Below are 8,918 nucleotides of genomic sequence, written 5' to 3' on the forward strand. Positions count from 1 at the left end.
CGAAGGGAAAGAGAGGCTCGCTCGGGTCCGCCTGCTGGGGGGCTTGGGGCGCTGGGCGGAGCAGGCAGCGCGTCTGCGGCTTGCAACCGGCCGCCGGCGGGGCTGGAGAAAAGCCTTTGCCACCCCTTGTCCTGCCGTGCGCCCTCTCCCCGCAGGCAGGTGACCGCCAGACACAACGAGCGCCAAACCCAGGGCTCTCAGCAATGATCCCCCCGCCCCGTAACAGCCAGAGCACCCTACCAGCCCACCCCACCCCTCTCCTCTAACAGCCAGAGCACCGTACCACAACCAACCCACCGCTCTCCTGTAACAGCCAGAGCATCCTGCCACTCCTCTTCTGTAACAGCCAGAGCACCCCCCAACAACCAATCAACCCATCCCTCTAACAGCCAGAGCACCCCCACCCCTCTAACAGCCAGAGCCCCCTACCACAACCAACCCACCCCTCTCCTGTAACAGCCAGAGCATCCTGCCACTCCTCTTCTGTAACAGCCAGAGCACCCCCCAACAACCAATCAACCCATTCCTCTAACAGCCAGAGCCCCCTACCACAACCAACCAACCCACCTCTCTCCTATAACAGCTAGAGCACCCTACCCTCAGACCCCCTCCTCTGTAACAGCCAGGGCACTCCCCCCTCCTCCAACTCTCCCACTGTCCCCTCCTCTGTTACAGCCACACACCCCTCCCTCAACCAACTCACTGCCCCATAACAGCCAGAGCACCCTGTACCCCAACCAATTCATCCCCTCTGTAACAGCCAGAGCAGCCAACCACCCCACCCCATGTAACAGCCAGAACACCCTGCTCCCCACCAACCCACCCCACTCCTCCATAACAGCCAGAGCACTGTATCCCCACAACTCCTGTTACAACCACAGCACCTTCCCCCGAACCAGCCTACCCACCGCCTCCTCTGTTACAACCAGAACACTTCACCCCTCCCCGCAACCATCACACCCACACACCCCCTGTATTAACCAAAGAATCCTACCCCACTCACCCTCCCATCTCTGTAACAACCAGAGAACCCCACCCCCATCTAAATAGTTATAACACCCTACCCCACCAGGGTGCAACCAGACATGTCCTAAGGAGGGGGCTCAGGGAAAGGACCCCTCTCCAATAGGGCACATGTCCTGAGGCAGAGAAGACTGAAGGGCTCAGGGTGACCCTCAGGAATAGCTCGCAGGTTTGCAGGGCTGTAGCCAGCAAAGGAAGCGTCTGCCCTTGCCCCCGCCAACCCCCTAGTGCCAGGGCAGGGCCCAGCCTAGAGAGCACAGAGGGAGGTGCTGTACATTCCTGTGGACCCCTGCAGCCCCACTCCCCGTGGAGAACTCCTGCATCTGGACTGCAGCTCCCCTCCCCGCTGATCCCCTGCCTGGGGCTGGGGGGGGGAAGAGGAGTGCTAGGGCCTCCCCTCCCAGCCCACAGCACCAGGACTTGGCAGAGGGGCTCCCCCGCTGGGCAAGGGTAAAGGTAGCACAGTACATTACCTCCTCTGTGGGGAATGCACTGCTCCCTCCTCTTTACCAGCGCTCCTACCCCATCCCTCCTAGCAAATAACCACCCCACTGCCTCCTCTGTCATAACCAGAGCACCCTGATCCTTCCCTCCTCCCTGCCCTCTCCTCCTATATCACAGCCAGGGCATTCACTCCTCCTATACAGATTAATAGATCTTAAGGCCAGAAGGGACCATTATGATCAACTAGTTTGACCTTTATTTGCAAGCCACAGAACCTTACCCACTGATTTTTGCAGCAAGCCCTGTTTGAGCTATTGCACATCTTTTAGATAGAAATCGAGACTGTCAAGTGACAGAGAATCCACCCCATCCCTAGGTAAGTTGTTCCAATGGTTAATTACTCTCACTGTTAAAAATTTGCACCTTATTTCTAGATTGAATTTCTCTAGTTCCAGCTTCCAAACATGACCTCTTGTTAAGTCGTCTCCTGTAGATTAAATAGCCATCCACTATCAACACATGATTTTGCAAAAAATGGAAGAGTAGGCTTATGCCTTGAGTAGTGCAGTGGTACTTGGACTTGACTGGGGGAGAAGCCAGGGAAATAATAGCTTTTAACCGTAGAGAGCAATTAAATGAATTTGAAGAAATGTGGATCCATTTTGAGATATTTTTGGATTAAAAAAGTTGAGATGGCTGAAAAGATGCTAGACCTCCATTTCTCTTAACCCCTCCTCTTTTTTTCCTCCTCTCCCTACCCAGATATGTCTTCTGTTACTGTTACCCCCATCCTAACATTGTCTATGTAATAGTACCATGTGGTCTTGCAGTTTTGATAGGTTGTAAAATTGCATAATTCTGTTGGCACTCCTGTGCAGCACGTGTATTTGGAACCATATGAGCTGTAAGTCATTTTCCTTTTTGTGCTTTTCATAGTCTGTTTCTTTATGAAAATGAATCACAGAAAAAGAAATCTCTTCCCCCTGAGGTACGTGTAGATTGTGATCAAATCAGCTCTTAGCTTTCGTTTGGATAACCTAAATAGACTGAACTTCTTTAGTCTTTCAGTGTAATGCATTTTCCAGACCTTGAACCATTCTTGTAACTCTTTTCTGAATCCTTTCTAGTATTTCAACATTCTTTTTGAAATGTGGACACCAAACTGCACACAGTATTCCAGTAATTGTCTCATTAAGGCGGTATACGGAGGTAACAACACCTGCCTATTCCTACCTGATATTCTCCTGCTTATGTAACCAAGGGTCACATTAGCCCTCAACTATAGAATTGATTGTCTGCCATTATCCCCAAGTCCTTTTCATTGTCACTGCATTCCGGGATACTGTCTCCCATCTTGTAAGTGTGACCCAATTCTTTGTTCCTAAACCTATGACCTTGCATATGGCTGAATTAAAAAGCATGTTTTCAAATGAGCCTACTTTAGCAAGTGATCCAGGTCAGTGTCTAACTGACCTGTCACCATCATTATTTACCACTTCTGCAATTTTTGTGTCATCTGCAAATTTTACCATCAATGATTTTTCTCCAGATCATTGACAAAGCTATTGAATAACATTGGCCCAAGAGCAGCTCCCTGTGAGACCCTCTAGAAACATCTCCGTAGAATGATGATTCTCCATTTACAATTACTTTTTTCAGTCTATCAGGTAAACAGTCTTTCATCCATTTAGCATGGGCCACAATGATTTTGTATACTGCTAATTTTGTTGTTATAATGTGATGTGTGACAAAATCAAAAGTGTCACAGTTCATAAGAACTTAAGAATGGTCCTACTAGGTCAAGCCAAGGGTCCATCTAGCCCAGCATCCTGTCTTCCGACAGTGGCTAGTGCCAGGGCAATTGTACCTGTATTCCCCCCCGCCCTCTTTATCCATTGAGGACACCCACTCTAGGATCCTGGTTGCTCAGCCGTCTTCTCTCTTAGATAGAAACCCACATCTCTTTCCCTCCTGACCGGCTTCTCCAGGCTGCACAAGTTCCCTGCCAACACTATGATATTCCCCGCAAGCCAGACTGCCTAACCAGGCCAGCATCTGTGCTTTGCTTTCTCTTCGAAGGCCATGGACAGCACGATGGCATGAAGTTTTTAGTTATGCCACAAACTTTTTTTTATAAGCAAGTGCATTTATTCTTAATGTGAAAGTATTATAGAGAAAATCTATTTAAAAAAAATAAAAGAACCTACACGCATGCTAAAAAGCTTATCAGAAGTCACCCAAACTGCAACCCTGGTCTTTGGTAGATGTCAGTCCTTCAAAATCCTCAACTGAGTTTTCCCCATGATTACAAGTTCATGACTGTCTGAGATTTAGAACCAGAACCACCATAAATTGTTCAATTTTACCTTTATACAGCTTGGGCCTTTGATCTTGGAGTGATCAGCAGACAAAGGCCAACTTCTCAGAGCGTAGCTTCAAAAGGCTGGGTTGTTGCATAATCAGAGGTGGATTTGCATTAACCTCTCCCTAGATATTTTCCGTGAAATCCATTTCACACATATTGTCCCAATAGTCCATTCTTTTCTGGCACATTGTTCAATGTAGTCCTTTGGTTATCCAGGCCTTATGTCACATCTCCTCCCTAGAGACATTACATACAATACCAGCCCACAGTAATACATAAATGTTGCATTTAGTATAATGGACCCCAAAGATACTAAAACTCAATTCATTAAAGCTTTTCAAGGATATTACAGGAAATTTTCATATCGGTCACATTGCTCCCCCTTTCATAAAAGAACAGAGCAGGGGTATATGACAAATACCTCAAGGATGTCCTGGCACCCCACTCCTAGACAAAACATCTGCTGTTACTACTTATTAATTCAAATCTCATACATTCATTCAGCTGGTAAACAAGTCCAGCGATCATACCAAAATACAGTTTAATGAGAACATTTCAGGTCAGTCCCCATGTTCACACCCTCTTAGGGAGAGTGAGGTGTGTTCATAGAATCACAGAATATCAGGGTTGGAAGGGACCTCAGGAGGTCATCTTCTCAAACCCCCTGCTCAAAGCAGGACCAATCCCCAACTAAATCATCCCAGTCAGGGCTTTGTCAAGCCTGACCTTAAAAACTTCTAAGGAAGGAGATTCTACCACCTCCCTTGGTAACGCATTCCAGTGTTTCACCACCCTCCTAGTGAAAAAGTTTTTCCTAATATCCAACCTAAACCTCTCCCACTGCAACTTGAGACCATTACTCCTTGTTCTGTCATCAGCTACCACTGAGAACAGTCTAGATCCATCCTCTTTGGAACCCCCTTTCAGGTAGTTGAAAACAGCTATCAAATCCCCCCTCGTTCTTCTGTTCCGCAGACTAAACAATCCCAGTTCCCTCAACCTCTTCTCATAAGTCATGTGTTCCAGTCCCCTAATCATTTTTGTTGCCCTCCGCTGGACGTTTTCCAATTTTTCCACATCCTTCTTGTAGTGTGGGGCCCCAAACTGGACACAGTACTCCAGATGAGGCCTCACCAATGTCAAATAGAGGGGAACGATCACGTTCCCTTCCCCATCTCCCTCAGGTTTTATGTCTCAACTGACCACCCTGAAATCATAGTTTTTCCAAGGATATTGCAGGAAATGGCTATAAAACTTACAAAACTTTTAAGTGTATTAAGGCTGATAAAGGTAACTAACTAGGTTGCCAAACTTGTGATCTTGCCAAGAAACAATATCAAGTTTGTTTGAGGAGATCTATTTTCCATTATACCATATTGATTAGCTATTGCACTTCCTCCTTGGTGATAGACAGCATAACTCTACCCATCTCTACTCCTAAATAACCAACCCCCTCCTCCTTCATAACAAGAGTCCCCAACCACATCAGCTCCTCACTACCGCTTTCACAGTGATTATTAGACCCGCCAAAGCCAATGGGCATAATCAGTGCTAAAATTTGGAGTGGATTAGAAGTGGGAAAGTTGACCCATGCTCTTTCCCTTTGTCAGATAGGGGGAAACAAACAGAGAAAAGACAGCAGAGAAAATCTGAAATGCGTACCTTCCACTTTTCTCCCTAATTTCAGCACTAACTCTTGAAACATCTGAAAGGATGGTTGGAAGAATACTGATGCCCAGAACAGTTACTATCTTCACCAGTAAAAACAATGAGGAATCCTTGTGGCACCTATCTAATTTATTTGGGCATAATCTTTCATGGGCTATAACCCACTTCATCAGATGCATGGAATGGAACATGCAGTAGACAGGTATAAATACACAGCACATGAAAAGATGGGAATTGCCTTACAGGGGTCAGTGCTAATAAGGCCAATTCAATTAGAGTGGATGTGGCCCATTTCCAACAGTAGACAAGAAGGGGTAAATATCAACAGAGGGGAAATTACTTTTTGTAGTGCTAACGAGGCCAATTCAATCATGGTGGATGTGGCCCATTCACAGCAGTGAGTATCAACAGAGGGAAAATTATTTTTTGTAGTGATAATGTTGATACTCTCACCTTCTTGTCAACTGTTGTGAATGGGCCACATCCACCATGATTGAATTGGCCTCGTTAGCACTACAAAAAGTAATTTCCCCTCTGTTGATATTCATTATTACATTACTCAAACTCCTTCAAAAGCAATATCCCTCCCATTTTTTTTTTAAACAAAGCATAAATTTAACATTTGTGGGATATGTCAGTCCTTCCAGCTTGTATCACAGTATTGGTTACACTTAGATAGGGGACAGCTCATGTGAAATGAGAGCATGTGTTTGTGAACCACGTTTGGTATAAGAATCACCCACAATGAATTCTAACTGGAAGTTTATCCAAAGAGTTTATTTAAGTTAATGTATCAGTCAGAGAACATTGCCCTTGTTCCTTGGCTGCAGGGAGTGAGCTCTTCATGTAACTTGGATATGAGGCGATTACGTACTCTGCAATTCGGGGCTGTCTGTGTACTGAGCCACTTCCCCTGCATGCATCATAGAAGCTTGAAGGCTGTTCTAAATTATGATGGCTGCTAATGGGTCCATTATAAGAGATGGAGACCGCCAGTATGCTGGGAAGCCTTCTCCAATAGCTTGCACTGCCCCACCTCCTTAACTCCCACTCAGAATGAAGTCTAATATTTTCATTTATTTATCATTTGTATTTCGGTAGTATCTAAAGGCCTCAGTCAGTGTTGGGTCCCATTGTGCTAGGGCATTGTGCAAACACATAGGAAGAAGCAATCCCTGCTCTGAATCTACAATCCTAATTTAAAAAAAGCTACAGCAACTGAATGTGACAGACAAAAGGAGGGAAGTGATATTTTGTTTCTTAAATTAAGTTTATTACAGAACTTAAATCTCCTTGGTTTGTTTCTTAAAGCTCCTGAACCGGGAACGGCGTTTGCACTTCAGTTCATCTAAATCAGTATCCTCTTTACCACAGTGGCCAGCATGAAAATCTTGAGAGAAAGGTGTAAAACCATCAGTGTGAGCAATTACGTAACACCATGCCTGTGGGTGAAGTTTCTTTCCAAGCCAGAACATTGAATAATTGACTGAGGTCTTGAAGCAAGAGGGTTAATAGCTCTTATAAATGTTTAACCTAGCTAGTGTAAGCATGTGATATTTTTGTTAGTCATATAAATAACAATTTTTAAAAATCAAGCTAAGCTCTTTGACTCATTAATAGTAATGGTGAGTTCTAGAGGTTAATTACTTTAATCAGATTATACTATATTGCCTCCTAATCACACTGCGCTTCCTCTTGTACTTGTATTCTATGGGAGGGTATATAGGAACAGCCAATTTACCTTCTCTGTACCATTTGTTATTTTATATTCCTTTACCTTGTTACCTCTTATTCATCCCCCAACTAAACTAAATAGTTCTAGTCTTTTTAATCTTTCCCACAGTGAAATCTTTCTATGCCTCTAATCATTTTCAATACCCTTCTCTGGATCTTTTGTATTTCTTCTATTTCCTTTTGAGATGGAGTAACCAAAAGTGAAGACAGTGGGTCAGACCTTCAGCCAGCATAAATCAGGATTGATTACTGACTTCAATATTTCCTGCCAGAAAACTTCATTAACCCGGAGTTAATGTTAAAAGAATCTGTCACTTTGGCCAAGTAGATATATATATATATATATATATATATATATATATATATATATCTACTACTATCTATATATATCTAGCAACAAAACCTTCCTGTCATCTGCTCTGTCTTTGTTCTTGAGGCAGAGTATAGTGCAGCTGAGGCCATATTTTATGATTAGCTGATCCTGTTGCGGCTGAATTTATGTACCCCTTGTCTGCAAAAGCCTTCTCTACAATTTCAGATCTACCCCTTAGTTAGACAGCACAAATTCAGACTTTACTTTTGTATATCGGAGACTCTGACCAACATCTCACCAATTTATCACATCTGTGGCTACTACTGTCCTTTTAGTCAAGAAGATAGAGTGGCCCTAGTGGTTAGGGCATTTGACTGGGAGTCAGGAGATCCAGGTTCTGTTTTTGGTAGTGCCACTCGCATAAGAACAGCCATACTAGGTCAGACCAAAGGTCCATCTAGCCCAGTATCATGTCTTCCAACAGTGGCCAGTGCCAGATGCTTTAAGGAGAATGAATAGGACAGTCATCAAGTAATCCATCCCCTGTTATCCAGTTTCAGCATCTGGCAGTCAGAGGCTTAGGGACACCCAGAGGATGGGGTTGCATTCCTGACCATCTTGGCTAATAGTCACTGATGGACCTATCCTCTATGAGCTTATCTAAATCAGGTGCAATGTGTGTCAAATCCAGGCCCATAGGGTTGCCAAGCAGCATCCTTACCCTTTGTGTCACTACATGCTCTGTGATTTTGGGTAACTCACTTCAGTTAACCACACCTGAGTTTCCCCAGCTGCAAAATTAGGGTAATGAATATGCCTTCCTTAGCGAAGTGCTTTGAGAATCATAATTCTATCCATAGGAATCATAATCCGCAATAAGCCTGTGTAATTTATTTGTATGTCGTGTTTCAAGAGAGTGGTGGAGAATACATGACCGTGAGGGATAAGGTTCACGTAACAGGAAGTGGGGGAAGAGAGATTTTCTTTGCTTTAGAGTGTCATAAAATTGTTGTTGCCCTGGGGGGTGGGGAGGTCACAACCCACCAGTTGAGAAGCACTGGTTTAGTGTCTAGAACTAAACTTAGGAGACTTAGGTTCATTCTTTAGCTTTGCCACAGACTTTCTGCATGACCTTGGACAAATCACTTAGGCCTAGATCCTCCAGTGGGAATTAAGCAACTAAATACCTTAGAACAGTGGTGGGCAACCTGCGACCCGCGGGTTGCATGTGGCCCATCGGGGTAATCTGCTGGCGGGCTGTGAGACAGTTTGTTTACATTGACGGTCCGCAGGCACGGCTGCCCACAGCTCCCAGTGGCTGTGGTTTGCCATTTCCAGCCAATGGGAGCTGCGGGAAGCGGCGGCCAATGT

The sequence above is a fragment of the Lepidochelys olivacea genome (genome assembly GCF_965140295.1).
Source record: "Lepidochelys olivacea isolate rLepOli2 genome assembly, chromosome: 11".
NCBI classification, from domain to species: Eukaryota; Metazoa; Chordata; order Testudines; family Cheloniidae; genus Lepidochelys; species Lepidochelys olivacea.